Raw genomic sequence first — 23,974 nt, 5'->3', positions numbered from 1 at the left:
CCCATCCGCTGGGTGACGTGCCCGTCTACAGGTCCCAGAGGAGCTGCAGAAATACAAATTCTGTTCTAACGTTTTACAGTGATCCTCTATCATAAGTGTTAAATGTCTAATAACATGACTGCGTCCAAGGGTGAGCTTAAGCAAGCTAGGGATATTTAAATCTACCCCCAAATACCCAAATCAACTCAGATTTACTGACATCCGTTTGAAAAATCAAGGAAAACACCAGCACCGGGTCGGACATGTGCATCAGTGTCTGTCTCTCCAGGCGGGGGCAGGGGAGTCCGATCTTTTTAACGCCGACAGAAGAACTTTTCTGTAAGATACACACAGTGAGACAGACAGTGATTCTCTGGTCTTGCTTTCTGAGACAGGGTTTCACTGTCACCCAGGCTGGAGTGCAGTGGTGTGGTCACAGTTCACTGCAGCCTCAATGCTTCGGCGACAGAAGCTCCCACTCCAGCCTCCCAAGTAGCCTGCAGTAGCTGGCACACCACCGAACACAGTTCATTTTTATTTTTTTTATTCTTTGTAGAGACAGGCTGGTCTCAAACTCCTGGGCTTAAGTGACCCGTCTGCCTCAGGCACAAGCCACTGCATCCAGTCTAGAAAGGATTTTAACATTTTCTAAAGGCAACATAAAAATCACAGCTGAGAACTTGTTTTCTAAAACTAATCCAAAAATACATGCCCGGCCTGCTCTGTGGGTTTGTCCTCCTTGCCACTGGATCTCCTGCTCCTCTTAGGCTACAGGCTCCGGCATCGCCCAGCAAATGCAGAGGAAGGAGCCACACTCCTGAGGAGGAGGAAACGAAGGTGGCTCTTAGCATCAACTCCCTGGGTGGGCTTTGGCCCCGGGTTCGCCTCACTGCTGTCAGACGGGGATAGGAAGGGGCAGCAGCTCCTTCCCTGGATGGAGGGAAAGAGAACACAGACATCTCACAGGCCAGGTCAGAGTGGGACAGACCAGGGGCTAAGCAGGGAGCCCAGGGGCCTCGAGCTGTGAAGCAGATGGCAGGAGACACAGCAAGCGAGCGGAGTGTGCGGCCTGTTACTGAGAGGAGAGAGACCGTCATAGGACCAGGAAGGAGGGGCTCAGAACAGGCAGAGCGCTGGCGAGTACTGCTGGGTAACACCTGGGAGGGGCTGCCCCCAACACCCTCCTGTCTGTGCTGCTTGGGAAAGAGTCTCATTTATCTGAGTCCCACTTTTCTGATCTGTAAAGTGCAGATGACGTCTACCCTCACAGAGATGGGGGAGATTAAACGATACAACACGCACAGCATCTGGCATTTGGGAAGCATTCGGCAAACACATCTTATCTTGCCGACTAGGGGCCAGAAGCCTGGAAGAGAGGCACAGCACCCACACGCCTCAGCCCCACGCAGGGTAGACATGACGGACCGCAGGGCTCCCGCCCAGCATGCTGGCTGCAGGCTCAGGGTTCTCCGCACGGCAGGCAGGCAGTCACACCGCTGAGTGATGCCTGACATGACCCCTGGGTCGGCAGTCACACCGCTGAGTGATGCCTGACATGACCCCTGGGTCCAGCCGTCTGTCCAGGCAGGGACAGCACAAGTGTTTCACAGAGGTGTCCACAGCAGGGATGGAAGACTAGAATTGGAGATGGGAGCTTCAAGGGAGAGAACTCGGTTCTCAGCACACCAGTTAAAGCCAAGAGCCCAAGAACACAGTGAGAAACTCAGTAACTACAGAGCCGTGTTGTGGCAGGTCTGGCTAGATGCCAGGCCAAGGGGACTGGGGCTCAATATATTCTCTCTGGGGAGAGATGGGTTTGAGACCAGGGATAAAACCTGTCCTGAAAACACGGGCTCAGAAAACAACACCCCAAGATACGGTGCTTTGGCACGCTGAGTGCGTTGAACAATGGAGATTGAAAGGCCTCAGAGATAAGCTCAGAACCAAGGCCTCTCTCCAACCTGCTTCCCTGCCGTCCTTCCCTTCTGAAGCATGGGGCTGGGCTCTCTCTGACGGTCCCTCATCTGACCTAGGGAAGTTCCTCCGGAAGGAATGCATTTGTCTTCGACTCCCCTCCCCAGGATTTATATTAATCACAGAAGATTAACTCTTAACATAGGAGAGAAAACTCAGTCTCCATGCCCACAACAGACTTTACCTGTTCTTTCAACTAAAGGGCTGCTACCTGAGAGACTTAATCTGCATAATTAGACAACCTTTGTTCACAGTGCACTTCCGCCCCTCACCTTCCCATAACTTGTCCCCCAGGGCCCAGAGGAACTTTGTCTCAGTCCACTGTCTGCTCTTGCGTCCACTCATCTCCTCATTGAGGCGCCCCCTCCACACAGACTGATGGGGCTCAGAGAGGCGGCTCCTGCAGTCCCCATGGGACAGCTCTGACCCGGCCCCTCCCTCAGGTGTGCTGTGCTCCTTCCCATGCAATTAGCCTCAACTTCCACTTTTGTTTCTGAGTAGTGATGGGAGGAACTGAAATACTCAAATACTTATAAATAAGTCGTCCTGTCTCATTGCTCAGCTGAGTGTTTTTTTGCCAATACAGAGCTTCTGTGTGTTCACACTCGTGGGAGTCAGCCATGGGCAGGGCGGGAGGGTGAGTTCGCACAGAGCAAGCACATGGCACTGTCTGCAGGGTCTCCTCTTCGTACAGCTGCCTGGGCTCCTGTCCCGGCCCTGGGAGAGGAAGTGAGTGCAGAAGGATCTGAAAGTTGGGGGTGAAGCGGGTGGCGGGTTCAGGGGCAACAGTCCCCAGGGGTGTGAGTTTGGCACTGATTCTCCACCTGACATGCCCCCAGGCACTTCCCTTCTCTGCAGGCCCCCAGAGATTACCACAGGCCAGGTCTCCCCATTGGGTCTCCTTCCTGGAAGCCAGCGTTGGCCTTCCTGTCCCTGCTTGCCTCCCCGCTGTCCACCTTGGCCACGGAGATGCTCATTCTCCCTCCTCACGCTGGAGAGCTCCTCACTGCCCCTGCAGGCCCACCCGTCCTCTCACTTCGGTCACTCTGTCTCCCCCAGCCCCACTCCAGCCCTGCTCCGTCCTCTCCCCTCCTGCCCTGTGGGCTTTCCACCTTTCCCTTCCTGCCCAGCAAACTCCACTCACCTCTCACGCCCTGCTTCCCTGTCATTTCCTCCAGGAGGCCTTTTCTAAGTTGAAGCCTTCTGTCCAACACCCTCCCACAATGATGAATCTAACCATCTGCCCTTCCTAGAGGTGCCCATAGAGAACAGAAAGTGGCTGTCCTGACTGGATCCCTGCGGAGCCTCAGGCCCAGCGCAGGACCCCGCCTAGAGCAGGCACTTGGTAGATGCCTGTTGAATGAATGAATACATGAGCCACGGTGTCTAGCGAGAAAACACCACTGCCCCTGGAAGAGGTGCGTGCGGTGGGGAGGGGGTAGAGACTGGGGGACAGGAACAGTGACAACAGGGGCCCAGTCTTGGGTGGTGGTCACAGATTGAGGGCCACCGGAGGTCTTCCCAGCAGACAGGGCCATGCACAACTGTGTCACAGCACATGCCTAAGAAATCATGTTGCTGACAGCACAGTCAATGTCAGGCCACAGTCAGTGTCCACACATGCCCCTGCTTCTCAGGCTGTGAACCTGAATCACTCCCGTGCAGAGGAAGCCGTCCACAAAGTTGGAGTATCAAGGTGAGAGCCGAGGCACAGCAGAGGGATGTGTCTGCCTCAAGACTCTGTCCTCTTCCAGACACCTGTCCTGTCCCCACTTCCCCAGCCAGGCAACCTCTCACAGCAGGGCGTTCACTCTCAACCAGGCAGAAGAATTTGCCCATCTTCTGAAAGGGCAGAAGATGACGGGAGGACAGCCACACATGTTCCAAACTGCTCTCAGCTTCCAGGTCAGGCTCAGCCATTTTGCAGCCCACAATGGCATGTCTGTCTGTCTGGCATGCATGTCTGCCCCACCCCATGTTTGTCCCCAGGACAAGTGCGTCCACAGCTCCCACACCAGAGTTCCCAGGAAGACAATGATCAGGCCAGAATGTTAGACTTTTGCTTGGGTCAATGTTGTATGTTTCTTAGATGCTGATGCACTAGTCAAGGCTCTGGCGTTGTATGTTTCTTAGATGCTGACGCACTAGTCAAGGCTCTGGCGGACACGGCTGACAGCCAGGATGTGGGTTTTCACATGGGTGTCTGTGAGGCTGGATGACCTTCCCCTTCCTACTCCAGGTCACTTATTTCTAACATGTGTCATCATGACCCAAATCTCACTTTAAAAGCATTCTTCCACTTTATGAAGCTCCAGTCAGGATTTACGACTTAATTTTTAGAGAATTTTTAGGCTCACAGCAAAATTGGAGAGGAACATGCAGAGATTTCCCACGTGCTCTCTGCCTCCCACCCCCAACACATGCACAGCCTCCCACACGATCACATCCCACCCAGAGTGGCGCATCGTTACGCTCAATGGACTGACACCACCGCTCCTTCATCACCCAGTCTGTGGCGTTCGTTAGGGTTCACTCTTGTACGTTCTCACGGGTCTCACAGGACAAATGTATTTTGCCATGTATTTTGCCATGGCTCTACTGCTATAGCACCATACAGAACAGGCTCACGGCCCTAAAAATCCTTTGTGCTCCTCCTAATCGTCCCTCCCTCCCCACTACCCTGGCAATGACCTTCTTACTGTCTCTATAGTTTTGCCTATTCCAGAATGTCACATAGTTGGAATCACACTGTACGGAGCTTTCAGACTGGCTTCTGTCACTCAGTCACCTCAGTCACAGGCATTTATGTTTCCTCCATGTCTTCACAGCTTGAAAAGAAAAAGCGCATTTCTTTTTAGTGCTGAATAATATTTCATTGTCTGGATGTACCACAGTTTAGTCACCCATTCTCCTACTGAAGGACATCTGGGTTGCTTCCGAGATTTAGCCATGATGAACAAAGCTGCTATAAGCTTCCATGCAAAGGTTCCTCTGCGGACATAACATTTCAACTCCTCTGTGTAAATACCAAGGAGCGCAATTGTTGGATCATATGGTAAGATTATGCTGAGTTTTGAAAGAAACTGTCAAACTGTTTTCCAATGCGGCTGCCCCGTTCTGCATCCTCCCAGCCATAGATGAGAGTTCCTGTGGCTCCACATCCGCGCCAGCATTTCGTGGTGTCAGTGTTCTGGGCTGGGGTCATTCTAAGAGGTATACAGTGGGATCTCATTATTTAATTTGCATTTCCCTGGAGCATCTCTTCATATGCTTAGTTTCCATCTGCATATTTTCTTTGGTGAGGTGTCTATTAAAGTCTTTGGCCAATTTTTTAATCAGGTTTTTTTTTTTCTTACTGTTGAGTTTTACGAGTTCTTCGTATAGTTTGATCCATTATCAGATTGTCTCTGTAAATATTTTCCTTATGGCTTCTCTTCCTTTCTTTCTTTTTTTTTTTGAGACAGAGTCTCGCTCCATTGCCCAGGCTGGAGTGCCATGGTGCAATGTCAGCTTGCTGCAGCCTCCGCCTCCCAGGTTCAAGCGATCCTCCTGTCTCAGCCTCCCACGTAGCTGGGATTACAGGCACCCACCACTATGATCAGCGAATTTTTGTATTTTTAGTAGAGATGGGGTTTCACCATGTTGGCCAGGCTGGTCTCAAACTCCTGACACCAGGTGATCCACCTGCCTTGGCCTCCCAAAGTGCTGGGATTACAGGCGTGAGCCACTGCACCCAGCCCTCTTTTCATTGACTTAAAAGTGTTTTCACAGGGCAGAAATGTATAATTTTAATGAAGTGCAGCTTATCAATTATTTCTTTCATGCACCATGCCTTTTGCATTGTATCTAAAACATCACCATCAAACCTGAGGTCATCTAGATTTTCTCCTACATTATCTCCTAGGAGTTTTAAGTTTTGTGTTTCACATTTAAGCCTGTGATCTACTTTTAATTAATTTTTGTGAAAAGTATAAGGTCTATGCTTAGATTCAATTTTTTTTGTGGGCACGTGGATAGCCAGCTCTTTCAGTGCCATTTGTTGAAAAGATAATCTTGCCTCCACCGTATCACCTTTACTTCTTTGTCAAGATTTGTAGGCCATATTTTTATGTGGATCTGCCTCTGGGCTCTCTGCTCTGGTCGATTGATCCATCTGTCTGTTCTTCTGCCATCCTGTCTTGATGCCTGTAGCTTTATGGTAAGTTTTAAAGTCAGGCAGAGTCATTCCTCCTCCTTTGCTATTGTCCTTCAGCACTGTGTTGGCCACTCCAGGCATTCTCCCTTTCCATACAAACTTTAGAATCAGTTTGTCCATATCCAAAAAACAACTGACTTGGATTTTTATGAGGAGTGCACTGGATCCATTTATGAATTTGGCAAGAACCGGCATCTTGACTATCTTGAGTCTTCCTATCCATGAACTCGGAATGTTTCTCCATTGACTTCTTTAATCAGTTTTGTTGTTTCCCTCAGATAAATCTCATGCATATTTTGTTAGATTTACCTAAGTATGTAATTTTTTTCATGCTATTATAAATGGTTTTGTGTTTTAAATTTCAAATTCCATTTGTTTATTGTTCATATCTAGGAAAAAAGCAGCGTGAAGCCAAGCGAGGATTTTAGGCAAAGAACAGACACGGCTGAATTTTGTTTTCAAACTAGAACCCAGCTGATGTTCAGAATGGATTAAAGGAGAATAGGTGCTGGGGGAAACGGGAAAATACCAACGGGAAATTCTGACCTTCTAGGGCAGCACGCCGAAACTTGGATGTGTATATTCATCACCTGGCGATTACGTTACAGTAGAAGATACGCTGTGGTAGGCCTGGTTGGAATCCAAGATTCGGCATGTCCAACAAGCCCCAGGTGATGCCAACGCTGCAGGCTCTCAGACAACCCCGAGTCAAGAGGGTCTGGGGGAAAGCGGATGAGGCTCTGAGCTCAGGCAGAGACAGTGAGGAGGGGAGGAAGGACTGCGTTCCTTGGTATCTTGCCACTCTTGTCTTTCCCCCTCCCTGTATCAGAAGTCGGTCTGGAGCAGGAAGGAGGGGGACGAAGGAGTCAGTGGGAGCGGATGAGTGAAAAGCACCTGCCTTTGGAATCCTTCGTTGATCTGAGATACATTATCCGAGCCAGGGACCACGGAAAAGCTGCCAGTGTCCCCTCGCCAGTGGGATGTGCCTGCTGGATTTGTCCTGCAGCCCTGGCCCTTGGCTACACCGACCTGAGGGATGCCCTTGACTGCCTGTCAGCAGGGCCTGCGTCAGGTGCCTCTTCCGCTCCCCCTTCTCCTTCCAAAATGCGAACATGGCTCATCAAAAGGAGAGAGAGGTGTGGGGTCACATAAGCACTTGGGTATCCCCTGGGCTCACTGCTTTGCTTTCCAAACTGTAGTTTTCTCAGCTATGAAAAGAGGGGCTTGGTCTAGAAGATGCCTCTAATTGCCTTTCAGGAATCCCATGATCTGAGCTCTCACCTCAGCCTTTGAAAGCCTCCCCTTTGTTTCCAAAGACCAACGTCCAAGCCACGCTGCCTGCAAAGGGTCAGGTTTTGTCCTCTTGGGCTTCTGCCAGGACTGAAGAGAAACGCATGACCAGTATATCCCGCCCGACAGAGGCAGGTGGGAGGGTTTTTCTAGGAGCATTCTGCTACTGCTTCTCATGGCCACGGAGGACCCGCTGCTGGATGCTTTCTCGGGTAAGCGTGCATTTCCCACCCCGTGGACCTCCTTCCTTGTTCTTCTGACCATGGTTCCATCCACAAACGCCCATGCCCAGGAAGGTCAGGGACCCAGCTTTGCTTAGGCCAAGGAACGGAAGTCTAACACCACAGCTGTCTCGCTAGAAGATAAAGTGAGGCCTAAAAGAAGGTCCTCTCTGGGGAAAATTAGGGCCCAATCCTCCTGGTATTCCTTCTTTCATTCTTTACCACAGAGAAATTCCACCAAAATTAGTAAAGTATTCATTACCATGAGTTCAGTCTCCTACAAAGCCTAGTCCATTGTGAGGTCGAATTCAAACATGTTTGTACAAATGGATCTAAGTGAGTTTTCTTGAGACATCAAAAAGGATAAGAAAAAATATCACAAGAGAACTTTTTTAGATAAAAGGCATAGTCTATTCCAATTTAAGTATTATCCATGTCACTCCATTCCTTTGTCCAAAAATATAAGCTGAAGCAAATATCTGCTGGAGGCCACACCTAGGGGCAGGAACGGTCCTCATCAGGCACCAAGCAGGTCCCACAGTGACTGAAGTGGGCTGTGAGCAAACAACATGATGGGCCTCAAGATCCTGCAGAGGCTCTTGGCCTCTGTGTGGAGGAGACGGAGAGGGCCTGGGGACAGGGACACGCGGCCCACCGGCTACTGCATCTTCCCCTTTTTTGCAAGAAATATGACTGGCTTTTTTTTTTTTTTTTTTTCTGAGACAGGGTCTTGCTCTGTTGCCCAGGCTGGAGTGCAGTGGTGCAATCATAGCTCACTGCCGCCTCTCCTGGGCTCAAGGGATCCTCCCACCTCAGCCTCCTGAGCAGCTGGAACTACAGGTGCACACCACCATGCCAGCCTAATTGTTAATTTTTTTTAAGAGATGGGGTCTTGCTACATTGCCCAGGCTGGTCTCAAACTCCTGGACTCAAGTGGTCCTCCTGCCTCGGCCTCCCAAAGTGCTGTGATTATAGACGTCAGCCACCAGACCTGGCTGGATTTTTAACATGAAGTCTCCTAATTTAGTCTTAATGTTGGCCATTTATTTATAATTTTTAAACACTGAGGACATTATTTTTAAAACAATGAGGTGTATACACTGAGTTAAACATGCATCTGGACCAGATGTGACCCCTGAACATCACTCTGCCACCTCTCACACACAAAGCAGAGCCCCTTCCGTAAGGAATCCACAGTCACTTAAGGCATCCATGTGCCAACATACCGAGTTTCAAATCTGTTACAGATTTACAGACCCTTCAGTCTGGCCCCCCCGGATTAATCCAAACTGCATCTCAGATTCCCCTGACAAACACCCCATTCTAATGAGGCCGATCTCCTGGGCACCTGTGAGCAGAGACCATTTCCAGTTCCTCCTCCATCCCTTGGCTCAAATTCTTTCGTTCCTCTGCAATGTCCTTTCTTCTCCCTTAGAGCCACGAAGCACAGTCACACCCCACCTTTCTACACCATTGTCCTTGACTCCTTCGGTGAATGTGTGTTTTATTATCTGCACCACACAGTTTAGCACGGAGTCATGCACGGCGGCTTACTGTGAGCCCGCCGTTTCGTATGTACTCCCGGTGAGGTTGTGAATTCCGGAGGGAAGAAGCCAGGTCTTCCGGCTGTTCACAAGATTTCTTGTGTTTTAGGGTAACAGGAGTCCATGTGCACCACAAGCTATAAGGGCACCCAGGACACTGGCCACAAAGCACACTGCATTAATTGATACAAAACAGAACAGCCAGGCAGGGACCAGCGGCTCATGCCTGTAATCGCAGCACTTCAGGAGGCTGAGGCAGGAGGATTGCTTAAGACCAGCCTGGCCAACATAGCAAGAACCTGTCTTTACAAAAAAAAAAAAAAAAAATCAGCCGGGTGTCGTGGCAAGCACCAGAGTCCCAGCTACTCTGGAGGCTGAGCCACAAGGATTCCTGGAGCCTAGGAGCGAACCAGCCTCGAGCTCCTGGCCTCCAGGGACCCTGTTGTCTCTGGGCCACAGAGTGAGACATCTCTTAAAAAAAACCAAAACAAAAACCAGAGCCACCACTGTGAACTTGGCATTCCTTGTGCGGGGAGAAAGAATTGTTTAACCAAAGTGAAAAAGATCTAGTGAAGAAAGTGCCAAGCACAGACTGAAGACAGCAAACTTAACGTTTGCACCTTTGAGGATCCACTTCCCTCTGGAGTCACATCAACACCGGACGTGACTAAGGCTTCTTTGGGGGCTTCCCAGCCATCAAGAGGAGCCACCCCAGACCCAGGGCAAGCACCCTCAGGCCCCGAACTGTGGCTCCTGGGAGCCCATGGCGTTTGTCTATGACCCATAAACCATCTTAACCCCAGATAAGCAGGACTCACGCTCATGCTGAACCATGAGGCATCCTCCGCCAACCTCAGCACCTGGAGCCCCCGGGCTGCACATTCCCTGGGTCAGCCTGAGTCCTTCACTGTCACCCGAAAACCCCGAGTCAGACAGAGCCACCCTAACCTCGGGAGTCAGAGACCTTTATGCTGTTTGGTTTGTTGTTGTCTTTGAGACAGGCGGGTGTGGGGTAGAATCCCCTCTACCTCTGGAGTCTCCAGACGCTCCCATGATCTGCACCTGTGGCCCCTCTCCCTCCGGCCAGGCGCCGGCTTCATTTCCATCCCAGTTCCTCTGCTCCCCTGCAGATCCTCCCCTGCACCCAGGAGGAAGGGAGCAGCACCCACCTGGCCCCAAGTCCTCACTGGGGTATCGGGACCGCTGCACCGGCCACACCATCACTCCCTGTCCTGCTGGAGGGAGCAGTGGCTTGGACCGGCAGCCAGTGGGCTGGGAGCCACTTCCCGATGTTGCATCCATTTGAATCTGACTCCTGAGGCTGGGCTGGATATGCCTGGCTCGGCGTTTCTGCAGGCTGACCTAGGAAACGTGCAGCCCAAGGGCTGCAGGGGCTGGATGGTTGAGGATTCCTCACGGCTTAGCAGCTGTATTAGTCTGTTCTTACACTGCTATCAAAAATACCTGAGACTGGGTAATCCATATTAAAAAAGAGGTTAACTGGCTCACAGTTCTGCAGGGGGCTGTACAGGAAGCACAGTGGCTTCTGCCTCTGGGGAAGCCTCAGGAAGCTTCTGATCACGGCAAAGGCAAAGGGGGAGCAGGCACATCTGAATGGCTAGTGCGGGAGGAAGAGAGCACGAGGCAGGTGCTGCACACTTTCGAACAACCGGACCTCATGAGAACTCACTACCACAACAACAGCACCAAACAGATGGTCTAAGCCATTCACGAGAAACCACCCCCACGGTCCAGCCAGCGCCTACCAGGCCCCACCTCCAACGCTGACGATTCCAATTCAAGATCAGGTCTGGTGGGACACAGAGCCCAACGCTGACGATTCCAATTCAAGATCAGGTCTGGTGGGACACAGAGTCCAACCACATTAGCAAGAGCATGGGTCCTGTTTGTCTGCAGTTAAGGTGGTTCCTGGACCAGAGACAAATGCCACAGCCTCTCAGGATCTTCAGTTTGGGGCCTGAGGTTGCGTCTCTCAAAAAGAAAGTGTTTGAATTTGGATCTGGTGTACAAGCCCCGTCCCCATATAATATGTACATTATAAATATATATAACATATGTTATATATTATATATATAAATGCCATAAATATATATATATATATATATTTTAAGAGATGGGATCTTACTGTGCTGCCCAGGCTGGAATGCAGTGACATAATCATAGCTCACTGCAGCCTCCAACTGGGCTCAAGCAAGCCTCCCACCTCAGCCTCCTGAGTAGCTGGACCGTTACAGGTGCATCACTACACCCAGCTACTTTTCATTTTTTGTAGAGACTCAAATTCCTGGCCTGAAGCTACATCCTGTCTCAGCTTCCCAAACTGCTGGGATTACAGGCATGAGCCACAGGGCCCAGCCCCCACTAGGTTTTTGAATCTGCCTGGCAGTGATATGATTTTCATGCAGAAACACCTAGACTATGGGATAAACGCCTACAATAAACAGCTAGAGAAGCTGGAGATGGGATGAAGAATCCAGGCCACGTACTCTTTCTTTCCCTTGTGGGAATTTTGCCTGGGCAAGACGACACATTTTTAATGTCTCTGTTTTGAAATGAACATAACTCACCTGGTGTATGATCTTTAGGTTATAATTAGGTTTGCTTTTCTGTGAACTATATTCTGCCTTCAAGTATTTCAATCCATCTGATGTGCTGGCAGGCGGGGGCGGGGGGCTCTGAGTGCGTTCCCATAAAGTATTTTCATTTCAGTTGAGAAGATTAATTAATGTTGACTTCTACAAACAAATGCTGTTCAGAGAATGATAATGACATACTGAGATGATGAGTAAAGAATTAACACTATCTTCGAACGTCTGTAAAAGACAGACACAAACACAACCACAAAATGTTCTCTGCACATTACCCAAGAAAAAGAGGTGCATGTTTGCTCAGATGCACTCCCTGTTAACTGTGAAACCTGTCCCTTTCTACCCAGTGAAAACAAACACGGAGTATGTTTGTGGAGCAAGACTCTTCATGAGACTAGAACATTCTGCAGTGTATTAACCAGGGACCTATGTGATGTGTACATAAAATCATTTTATTGCACCTGACCTTCAACTGTCTCTCCATAATCTTTCTGCTAACATTAAGGCCAATGAGGTGCAAATTACGGTAAGAAGACAGAGGGGACGGAGTGGGAGGGTGAACGGGTAAGAAGACAGAGGGGACGGAGTGGGAGGGTGAACGGGTAAGAAGACAGAGGGGACAGAGTGGGAGGGTGAACAGGTAACAAGACAGAGGGGACGGAGTGGGAGGGTGAACAGACCGGAGCAGCCGCCAGGCGGGTCTCTCATGGGCTCGGAGGACGCCCAAACCCTCAGACCTGGCACCCAGCCTGGACCGGGTCGGGATCCTGCGGGCTCCCCGGGGCGGCCCCTGTGTGTATTCTAATGTGTTTGCAGCAGCGAACAGAGCTGCACTGTTATGCTGGAACATTTCATGAACCTCAAGTCTTTTATCTGAAATCGAAGCTTAAATGACTTCTTTTAACTACTGGCTCGTGGGCCAGCCCTATCCAGTGGCTGAATAAAAAGGAGAAAGGCCGGTGCTGTCCCATTTGCAGGCTTCAATGAGCTTGACAGCCCCGGGATCTCAGAGGGCAGAGAGCTGATCTGGTTGCAGGACTTCAAAGACAACGGGCGCAGGAGCCCGCACCGCCTCGGACTGGCTGTGGCCAAGCCCCAGCTGGCCCAGGCCCGTCCACCCTGGGTCTGGGGAGGGGGCTGGCTGGGCGGCGGGCGGCATCTTCCAGTGGGAAGGTGAGTTTTACCCAAACAAAACAAAACGCATCTGCCTACAGTTAAGAGTCCAGTTTCTCTGCACCGAAGGGGGAAATCGTGCTTTTATGACCAGAGCTTCCTTCTTCCCATGACCTCCCCTTGTAAGATTGTGTCTTCTCTGGGAACGACTAGGTATTAATTATACGGTAAATGCTTTCTATAGTGCCAAAGACTCTATACATGCCTGAAAGAAAAAAGAAAAATAAAGCAAACGCTGTTCTTCAAGAAAAATGGAGTCTCGCCAGTGAGAAATTCTTAAGAAACAGGAGAATCTGGCTCGGCAGAAGCCACGGGGCCATCCCAGAGAGTGCCACGAGCTGCCCCACCCTGCTTCCAGCACCTCCTCTTCACCCGGCAGCCCCCTCTGCCATCCCGAGGCTGTCATCCCTCCATCCCCCCCAGCTCCACGGGGCCCTCCAGTGCTCCAGGCCACTGACCTGAGTGGATCCCTGAACCAGTAGCATCAACATCACTCTCGGCAACCTTGCCGGAAATGCAAATTCTCAGAACACCCCAGACCTTCTGAATCGCACACAGCGACGGGATGTACAAGAGCTGGAGCACCAGTGCCTGGGCCTTTCCCTCCCCTCTCCTCTCCATTACTAAAGAAAAACAACGCTACATCCCTTCCAGTGGGGAGCCCACGTGCACCGTGACACGCTGCGCTGTGCGCATTCCATCGGCACCTCTGCTCAGTGTCCCGACACAGCAGACAGTGAGAGCGGCAGGGCAGGGCAAAGGGCAGGCCAGAGGCACCCTGGGCCACTCGGAGGCTGCAGAGGGCAGCCCTCTGCCCAAGGCAGACATGGTCTCACGGAGTGCCAGGCAATCTTGGGGCCCAACCACAAGCCAGTTAGGAAGGCCAGGGAGTATGACAACCACTGGTTAATGATGTCATAACACTCTGGGTGCTGCCTACTAATCATGGCATCATTAACAATCTCCAGGACTCTGCAAACAGATCCCCAAGTTTGCTCTTTCACCCACAGTAAAGACACTCCCACACTTTGTCTACAAACAAGCTTCGTTTCACCAGGGCAGCCTGGGCGTGGAGAGGTGAACGCAGTTGCAGTGGCCAGTAGAGAGGGAGAGGGTACGCGTCCTAACGGGTCTCTGTGGGCACATTGCTGGCCCAAGACACCGGGAGAAATGGAAGTTGAGGGCAGGCAGCGTGTGGGGAGTGAGGTCAGTGCTATGTGCGGCCACGGAGGGTGGCCGGGATTCGGGGAAGCAGAACCGAGCCCAGCAGACACCCCTGCACCCCCACCCAGGCCCACACCAGAGCAGGAAGGCGGGAGTGCCATGACCGCAGGGCCAGCGCTCCATTTCCCACAACACGTCCCAACATGTGCCTCTGACGGACAGTGACTGACACACTAACTCATTCAACAAACATGCCTAGAGCTCACACTAGATGCCAGGCAGGGGCAGGGTGCCTTCCTACACATCTCACAGGGCTCAGGGCTCCAGGACGTTGGCCGTTCTGCTGTGGCAGATGTGAATTACGTGCCGTGAGGATGGTGGCCAAGCACTGGGTTGGTGAGGCGCCGGCGGCAGGATGAGAATCCGCATCTCAGCCTGACAGTCCGACTTTCTAACCCTCCTTATACACACTCCCAAATGCTAAAACTTTATTTCCTCGTGAAACACGGCCATTCGTGAGAGGACAAACTCGCAGGTGAGAAAATACACAGGAAACGCTTATTTCTCTATGAAAACATGAGTCTGAGGAAAGCCAAGAGATTCTACAGACATTTCTGCAGCCCTCTACTGGAGACTTGCAAAGGTCTGCACGTGTACCCCTTCGGACATCGTGTACCCCTTCGGACGTCAAGGGTTTACCGAACACCATTTCCACACGGTCTATAGCTATGTCAGAGGGCAGCTACTCCACCATCATTTCTGATCCACACACCTGTCAGATGTTCGTCTGGAGAAGGAGAAATAAAACTCAATGTTGTTAATTGCACTCCAAAGAGTCCCACAATTTTTTCTAACTTTTTATTGTAGTAAAATGTATATAACAAATGTTGCCACTTTCATCATTTTTAGATTTATTTTTAGAGATGGAGTCTCACTATGTTGTCCAGGCTGGCCTCCGAATCCCTGGCTCAAACAATCCTCCCTCCTCAGCCTCCCAGTAACTGAGACACAATTCAGGGGTGTTACTAACATTTGCACTGCTGTGCCACTGTCACCACCATCCATTTCCAAATCTCTTCCCTGAACAGAAAACTCTGTAACCGTCACGCAGTAAAGTCTCCATTCTTCCCTCCCCCAAGCTCCAGTAACCTCTCATCTACTTCCTGTAAAGTCTCCATTCTTCCCTCCCCCAAGCTCCGGTAACCTCTAATCTACTTCCTGTAAAGTCTCCATTCTTCCCTCCCCCAAGCTCCGGTAACCTCTAATCTACTTCCTGTGAAGTCTCCATTCTTCCCTCCCCCAAGCTCCGGTAACCTCTAATCTACTTCCTGTAAAGTCTCCATTCTTCCCTCCCCCAAGCTCCGGTAACCTCTAATCTACTTCCTGTAAAGTCTCCATTCTTCCCTCCCCCAAGCTCCGGTAACCTCTAATCTACTTCCTGTCTCTATGAGCTTGTGTATGCTAGATATTTCACATAAGCAGTATCATATATTTGTCATATCAGAGATTTTAGTCACTGGCTTATTCCACTTAGCATAATGTTTTCCAGGGTTCATCCAAACTTCATTCCTTTTTATGGCTGAGTAATATTTCATTGCATGGATATACCACATTTCTTATCTCTCATCAGCTGATAGACTTGTAAGTTATTTCCACCCTCTGGCCGTTGTGAATAATTCTGTAATGAACAGTGGGTACAAATGTCCATTCCGGTCCTTGTTTTCAATTCCTGTGGTTGTACACCTAGAAGTGCAATTGTTGGGTCAAGTGGTAATTGTATGTTTAACGTGTAGAGAAACCATCAAACTGTTTTCCATAGTAGCTGCATCGTTTTAAACTCCTATCAGTAATAAAAAGGGACTCCAATTTCTCCACATCTTTGCCAATGCTTGTTATTTCCTGATTTTTTAAATCATAACCCCTCTGGTAGGTGTGAAGTGGTATCTCACTGTGGTTTTGATTTTCCTTTCTCAAATAACTAAGAATACTCGGTATGTTTTCATTTGTTTATTGGCTATGCATATCTTCTTTGAGAAATGTCTATTTGCCCATTTTTGTGTTTGGTTATTTGTCCTTTTGTTGTTGAGTATTTTTTTGCAGTTCTTTATATATTCTGAATATTAAGCCCTCATCAGATAAATGACTTGCAAATATTTTCTCCCATTTTGTAGGATGTCTTTTTACTTTCTTAATAATGTCTTTGGATGCACACAAGTCTTTCATTTTGATAAAGTCAAATTTATCTGTTTTTTTTTTCTTTTGTTGTTCATACTTTAGGTGTCACAGCTGAGAACCCATTGCCATATCCAACATTATGGAAACTTACCCCTGTTTTCTCCTAAGAATTTTATGGTCTTGGCTCTTAAATGTAAGTCACTGATCCATTTCAGGCTGATTTTTGTATCTGACAGGAGACAGGGTCCAACTCCATTCTTTTGATGTGGAAACCCAGCTGCCCCAGCACCATCTGTTGAAAAGACAATTCTTTCCCATTAAATGAACTTGGAGCTATTATCAAAAATCGTCCGGCCATAGCTGTGTGGACGTCCGGACTCTCAGTTCTCTTCATAGTCTATGCATCTATCCTCAGGTCCACACCACACCGTGTGGATTACAGTACTTCTGTAAATTGTGAAACTGGGAAGTGTGAGTCCTCTGACTTTGTTCTTTCTCAAGACTGTGTTGGCTGTTAGGTGTGCCTTGAAAGTCTATATGAATCTTAAGATAAGCTTTTGCAAAAGGCTGTTAGAATTTTGATAGGGATTGTATTGCATCTGTAGACGGTTCTAGGTAGTATTGACATGTTAGCTACAGTAAGTCTTCTTACCCATGAATATGGAATATCTTTCCATTTAATTAGGTATTCTTCAATTTCGTTCAGCAGTATTTTGTATTTTTTTCAGTGTACACATCTTTCTTGCTGGGTTAAATTTACTTCTAGGTATTTTATTCTTTTAGAGCTAATTTAAATGAAATGACTTTGTTAATTTCCTTTTCAGATTGTTCATGGCACATGTATAGAAACACACTTGATTTTTGCATGTTGATGTTGTTCCCAGCAATTCTGCTGAATTCATTTATTAGTTCTAGTAGCTTTCTTGTGGAGTCTTGGAGATATTCCACACATAAGACCATGTCATTTTTAACAGGGATAGTTTTCATTCTTTTCTTTGCAATTGGATGCCTTTTATTTCGTTTTCTTGTCTAGTTGCTCTGGTTAGAACCTGGAGTACAACGTTGAACAGCATCGGTAAAAGTGGGTATCCTCTCTTGTTCCTTGTCTTAGGGGTTAAAGTGTTCACCACTGAGTATGGTGTTAGTAGGTTTTTCATAAATACCCTGCTACAGACTGAGTGTTTGTGTCCCCCTACAACTCTCATGTTGAAACCTAATTCCCAGTGTGAGCGTATTAGCAAGTGGAGGCTTCGGGAGGTGATTAGGTCATGAGGACAGAGCCCTCGTAAATGGGATTAGTGTCCTTACAAAAGAGATCCCAGAGAGCTGGCTGGCGCCTTCCACCGTGTGAAGATATAACAAGAATGTTCCGTCTATGAACCAGGAAACAGGCCCTCACCAGACACAGAATCTGGTGCCGCGATCTCAGACTTCTGACCTCCAGAACAACGAGAAATAAACCTCTGTTGTTTACGGGCCACCTTGTATATGGTGTTTTGTTAAAGGCGCCCAGCTGGACGAGGACACGCCCTTTACCTTGTTGAAGAAGTTCCATTTCTAGGGTTTTGTGTGTTTTTATAATCAAAGAAGGTTAGGATTTTGTCAAATGCCTTTTCTGTGTTTATTGAGATCTCATTTTTTTTTCTTTCATTCTATAAATGTGGTATATTGTATTGTTTGATTTTCTTTTTTTTGTGTGAAACAAGGTCTCACTCTGTGACCCACGCTGGAGTGCCCTGGCATGATCACAGTTCACTGCAGCCTCAACCTCTGAGGCTCAGGTGATCCTCCCACCTCAGCCTCCTAAGCAGCTGGGACCAAAGGGACCCGCCACCACCCCCAGCTAATTTTTGTATTTTTTGTAGAAACAGGCTTTTGCCATGTTGTCCAGGCTGGTCTTGAACTCCTGGGTTCAAGCGATCCACCCACCTCAGCTTCCCAAAGTGCTGGGATTACAGGCCTGAGCCACCGTGCCCAGCCCTATTTTCTTACGTTGAACAATTCCATTATCCCTGAAAGAGATAACTAATTACAAACTATGTATTACTCTATGAAAATTATGTTCTGAGCACCATTTTAAAGATTACTTCATTATTTCATTCAAGATATATTTATTTTGCACCCAGGCATTATTTTGAGCACTGAAGGCACAGCCTGGACTAAACAGTTATCTCTGCCTTCCTGTGAGAGGAGAGACAGAGAGTGAGTGAGGCAGGTATATATCAAGTATCTAGTCAGTGATAAGTGATAAGGAAAATAATATGGCAAAAACGGGGAAAAGAGTATGAAGAGGCTGAGATTCTAGACAGAGGCGCCTAACTTACAGCATCACGGCTTACACACGTGTCCACAACTCAACACTGCTTTCGAAACAGGAACACTTTTAGCAAAGAGGAAGAAATTGCCTCAACAGACTCAGTGTCTTTTCCACAACAATCATCCGCCAAGCCGCAGGCCCAACCAGGAAATCCCATTTCCTTTTGGCCTCGTGTCCTCCACCAACAGATCCAACCCCGATGCCAAATGCTGTGTGGTTTGTAGGTGTTGTGAGCCAATGCGGGCATGCCCAGGGCCAAAGGCTGCCCTCTGGAACTAGGGCAAGGTTGCAGACTCCATCAGACAACGAACGGCGCCTACTCCAAAATCAAATGCTCGACACATGCAGCTTTTCTCAGGCCCTTTACTCATTTCCACGGCTGAAAATACTCAGGATGGGCATTTGTCCACAACTCCTACAGGTTAATTTCCTGACATATGAGTATTTAAGAAGTTATAAAAGGTTACATTATCTTTTCATTTTTGACAACTATATACTAACAGAACTTGAACACAGCCATCTGACCTTCAGAATCAATGAAATACGCAGCCTGAGAATAAAGAGAGGGCGTGCTGTTTGATGACCTGACGCCAACACCTAAGCAGCCACGAAGTGTGGCTTGAGCCGGAGCACAGAAATGAAAGGAAAATAAACTCAGATTTTAACAGCCAGATGTTACCCAGGTTAAACACAACCTCATTTAAATTACGAAATGACAAGATACTTATTAACAGCGATGGAGCCGTGAACAGAGCACGTCTCGGAGAAGCCCCCGTGAGCTCCGCGGCCTCACGCCACCGTTTCCGGTGGGCAGCACCCCTCTTGGCTCGCGCCCTTCCTCCCGGCTCCCGCCACAGCAGACAGGAAGCACTGTGTGAGCAACAGGAACTCTGCGCTTCCCTGTCTTGTGCACTGGCCAACCAATTAGCATGTCACCATGAGGGGCAGATGCACATGAATATGGAGCACGGAGCCTCATTTTTCTGTTCAGTCTGTCAAGCCATGAATTCACTCATCCCATTTTGTCCTAAAACCTTGGGGTGGGGGTGGGGGTGGGGGCTGCAGTGAAGGAGGGTTTCAAAAGCCCCATCTACAGGGATGTGAAAAAAAAGAAAAAAAAAAGTCAGGCTCTGTCAGCCCTAAAGGGCATTTCTAAGAGCAATGGTACCATCTTTCCATATCCAGGTGCACTTCCCTGTGGAAGGTTCTAGACACACTGGCCGCTCAGATTATTCCCTGTGGCAGACAGTGGTATTGTTACATCTGCTCTCCACTTGTGTAAAGAAAAGGGAAGACCTGATCTAAGAGTTTTGAGGCTGAAAGATATAGCAGGTATAACCAGACATTTAACATGAAAAACCCAAAGATCCAGATGAGATGACTGGTTGATATAAGCTCCGATAAAGGTACAGAAATGAAAATATGCAATGCCTAATTCTACTGATCGGATTAGAGCAATTTCTATTGAAAATTACTATTCTTTGCTCACAACACAGTTTAAAGCAATGTAAACACATTCCTATTGCTACTGCGCCCAAATACTTCTCTGCCGAGCTATTAGCCATCGTTTCATTTTATAAAAACCATAATAGAAAATGTGGCCAAACAGATAGTGGAGTGTTCCCAGCAATATGGAGAAACAGTTGTGTTTATGCAGAGATTAGTCTTTCAAATTGAGAGATCTCCAAAGCTCCATTTGTACTTCAAAGGCTTGTCTTTTTGTTACCCAGTAAATAGCTCATTCATATTCTACAAAGAAAACCCTCTAAATTGGGAGAAATAGCCATATTTAACATTAGGTAGGGAAATGGGGCTGAAAGCGAGAAAAGAAGTCTATTTCCCCCAGTTTCTTGGACTAGATTAAAGCTTTCCTTTATAATTTAAAACAGCCTCTGTTTTCTCCACATATAAGAGGCAGAAATTTCATGAAAGGCTGAGAAGTTTATCCATTAATGCAGAAATTATGCCAAAGAACAAGTTAAGAAACACATTTTTAAAAAGCAATCTTGGGTCCTTTTCTCTTATTCTGCCGTACATGTTTCTGAGCTGCTGCAGCTCCCTTAAGACGGGGGTGGCTGTCAAGCTGGCCTGAAGTGTGGGTGCCACACGGGCCCCCATGCAGGGCTCTTTCTGCGAAGCCCCAGGGCGCCACGCGCTGTGGGGTGACTGCCCTGTCACTTGCCGTTAGTTACTCAGAATTAAAAATAAGTACCAGAATCGTGTGAATGAGGTGAACGCTAGATGATGTAAATTAAAGCCATCCAAACACATGATGTATTCCTTGCCATCTCAAAAAAATGACAATTTGGGAGATGAGAATATGTGTTAACAACTGTTTTTAAGCCTGTTTGAGCATAAAAATAACAGAATGGAGCTCTAGTGTTAATTTAGGGCAACGAAGGGAACGCAGAGAAGGCATCCTGTTCTCTTCGCCAGGCAGGTGCCCTGGGATGCTGGCGGGTTTGCTCCTCCGAACCCCAGGCTCAGGGGGCTGCACACTTCCAGAGAGCAGAGTGGGCAGGCAGCATGGCCTCCGAAAGAGGTACAGGAAGGGAAGGAAAGGAGAGAAAAGGAGAACTGGGGGAGAGGGAGGGAGCCTGGGAGCTGGTTGTCACCCATCCCTCAAGGCCAACCTTTAGGAGTCCAGGGAGGACATGGCCACGCCCAGGAAGATCTCCCACTCCCTAGATGCACACACACGACACGTGTGATTCCAGAAACCCTGTGTGGCATCTTCAGGGGTCACTGATTGTTTCGTGAAGATTCTTGGTCTCGGGCCCCAGCGGGACCACAGGCAGGAAAATGCTCTGCTTGCCCTGTAAGCCGTCCCTGGCTGCTGCCCCTGGCGGTCGGGATCTGCCTTCAGCTTGCCCCAGGGAGTCCTGCAAAGGCCACCACAGCATGGCCACAGGTGTGTGAGGCTTCCAGGAATATCTCCGCATGACAGCATACTGTCCTCACGAGTCCAGGCTGTGGGCCGCCCTCCACTGGAAAGGCGGGACCTCTCTGGCTACATGGTTGTAGAAAAGCTCCCAGGCGGGGCTCTGCTCGGGCTCTCTGCATTTCTAGATGTCCTTGCTGTCCCTGCTCCGCCCGTGACAGCCACCACAACTGAGCCCACACTGGCCTCCTGGACTCCCACCTTCTGCACCGATACACGCCTTTCTTGGGCACTCTTCAAGGCTTAGCACAGAAGAATTAGTATCAGTTAAGGGAAGAAGATAAATTCTAATTCTGTAGCTCCCAGATTTCTTTTTTGGAATCATTAAAATCCAAAAAAATAGTTCCGACTGCTTATTGAACAGCGACTGTCTCACAGTCCTATGTAGAAGTCACCTTCCTTAGACCAAAGTTGGCATCTCATCCTGAAAACCAGTCCCTCCCTGACTGTTTGGTCTGGAGATCACATCACCAGGCACCCTGGCTCAACACCTGGATGCATCCCTGGCCTGACTGTTTGGTCTGGAGATCACATCACCAGGCACCCTGGCTCGACACCTGGATGCATCCCTGGCCTGGCTGTTTGGTCTGGAGGTCACATCACCACGCACCCTGGCTCGACACCTGGATGCATCCCTGGCCCACTGCCCCGGGGCCCCCGGTCTAGCCGTCAGCCTGGTTGTCTCAGCCCAGAGTGCCTGCATGGACCCCTCGCTTCCCGGCCTCACTCCCACGGCCCCGGTCAGGCCTGTGGCACACCTGGCCCCTGGCATCAGTGTGCTTTCTGCCCAGTGTAACCACGGTGGACACCACCACCTGCTTTTTGGAGGACAGTGAAGGACTCCACCAAGTGCCTGCCCTGGTTCTGCTGCACTTGCAGCTGCCACGGGACCTGAAGCCAGCCCACCACTTTCACAGAATGAAGCTCTAGCTCATCCACCCAGCAAAGCAGTGACTCCACGAGGCAGGAGAACAGGATCTGGACGACGGGAACCTAAGGCCGATTCACATCGACTTCCCAGAACGAAATCGGAAGGAAAACCCCAACTTCCCATATACCCAAGTAACACAAGCACCAGCGGCGACTCCCTCGCAGCCCCGCCCCTCCCACTTTGTCTGTGCGGCGGATGAAAACCTGAAAGTACCTCTGATCGGACCCCGCCCACCCCGCCCACAACCAATCAGGCTGGTCAGGAGCCAAGTCTTCATCTGCATAGGGTGTGACTTTGTAACTTCGCTTCAGCCTCTGATTGGTCACTTTCTGCAACCAATCAGACACCTGCACAGGGTGTGACTTTCTAACTCTGCTTCAGCCTCTGATTGGTCCCCCCCTGCAACCAATCAGACTGATCACAGGCCACTAGTTAATTTACATACGGTGTACACCAAGTAACCAATGGGAAACCGCCAGAGGGTCTTTAAAGCCCAGAAAATGCTGTCACCAGGCTCAGGAGCCGCGTGCTGGGGCCACCGCCCTGTGGAGTGTACTTCGCTCTCAGTAAATCTCTGCTTGTGTTGCTTTATTCTTTCCTTGCTTTGTGTGTTTTGTCTGATTCTTTGTTCAAGATGCCAAGAACCAGGACACCCCCAACCAGTAACACACACTCTGCTTCTTCAGTGACATTTGTGTTCCTGGAATCCTGGTTTCCCCCGGTCAGGTCTGTGTCCCCATCCCCACGTCTTCCTGGCTCTTCTCGGCCTTTGCTTACAACGTCCTCCTGCTCCCCCACGGTTCCCCCAGACCTCAAAACCCACGCGGTCCCCGAGGCTATCTGCCGTCCTCAGGCCCTGGCCACGGAGGGCCTCCCGATCTTCTGTACGAGCCCGGCACGGACACATTCATCTGCACGAGACATCCCGGGGCGCCTTCTGCGAGCGGGCGCTGGGGGCCCAGGCCGGCCCAGCTCAGTTCCCACGGTCCCGGGAGGCGGCAAGCCGGGCCGCCCCAGCACGGCGAGGCGGGCACCGAGTTCACTCGCCGCAGCGGGCAAAGGGCAAAGGCTGGTGCAGTGGGGGCTGCAGAAGGGCTCCGGCCACAGACGGCGGCACGGAGGGCTGTTCCGGGCACAGGCGCCTACCACACCCCAGTGGGCTGACTCACTTGGTGTTGGAAGAAAAGGGGAGTACAATTTTATTTTCATTTTGCTCTTCAGCAAAATCTATAATTTTGTGTTTATCTTAGGAAGTTTATGGTAGTATATGTATATAATATTAAATACACATACAATGGGGATTATCCCCCAAATCTTTTACCAAAAAGAGACACGTGTTCCAAAAACTCAGGAGGTATGAACTGTCTGCCTTAAATACCCTCATCACTAATTGTCCTTTTTTGGTCTCTCTCAGCAGCACTACCTTCTCATCAGATATGAAGAATTTTCTTTTTCTTTACT

The 23,974-nt window shown here is 49.3% G+C and overlaps 1 protein-coding gene and 1 long non-coding RNA gene across 22 annotated transcripts in view; both read right to left on the bottom strand.

The window, feature by feature from the left end:
- Positions 1-23,974, bottom strand: part of LOC105478940 (low density lipoprotein receptor class A domain containing 4) — a 436,625-nt gene that overhangs the window by 156,938 nt on the left and 255,713 nt on the right. The gene's annotated exons all lie outside the window — the stretch shown is intronic.
- Positions 2,043-22,711, bottom strand: LOC139360087 (uncharacterized). The gene is made up of 2 exons (XR_011617185.1): positions 15,180-22,711; positions 2,043-14,936 (listed from the first exon to the last, which is right to left on the bottom strand). It is a non-coding gene; the product is annotated as an uncharacterized lncRNA (long non-coding RNA).

The sequence above is a fragment of the Macaca nemestrina genome, chromosome 19 (assembly GCF_043159975.1).
Source record: "Macaca nemestrina isolate mMacNem1 chromosome 19, mMacNem.hap1, whole genome shotgun sequence".
NCBI lineage: Eukaryota > Metazoa > Chordata > Mammalia > Primates > Cercopithecidae > Macaca > Macaca nemestrina.
This window is presented reverse-complemented; position numbering and strand designations above follow the sequence as displayed.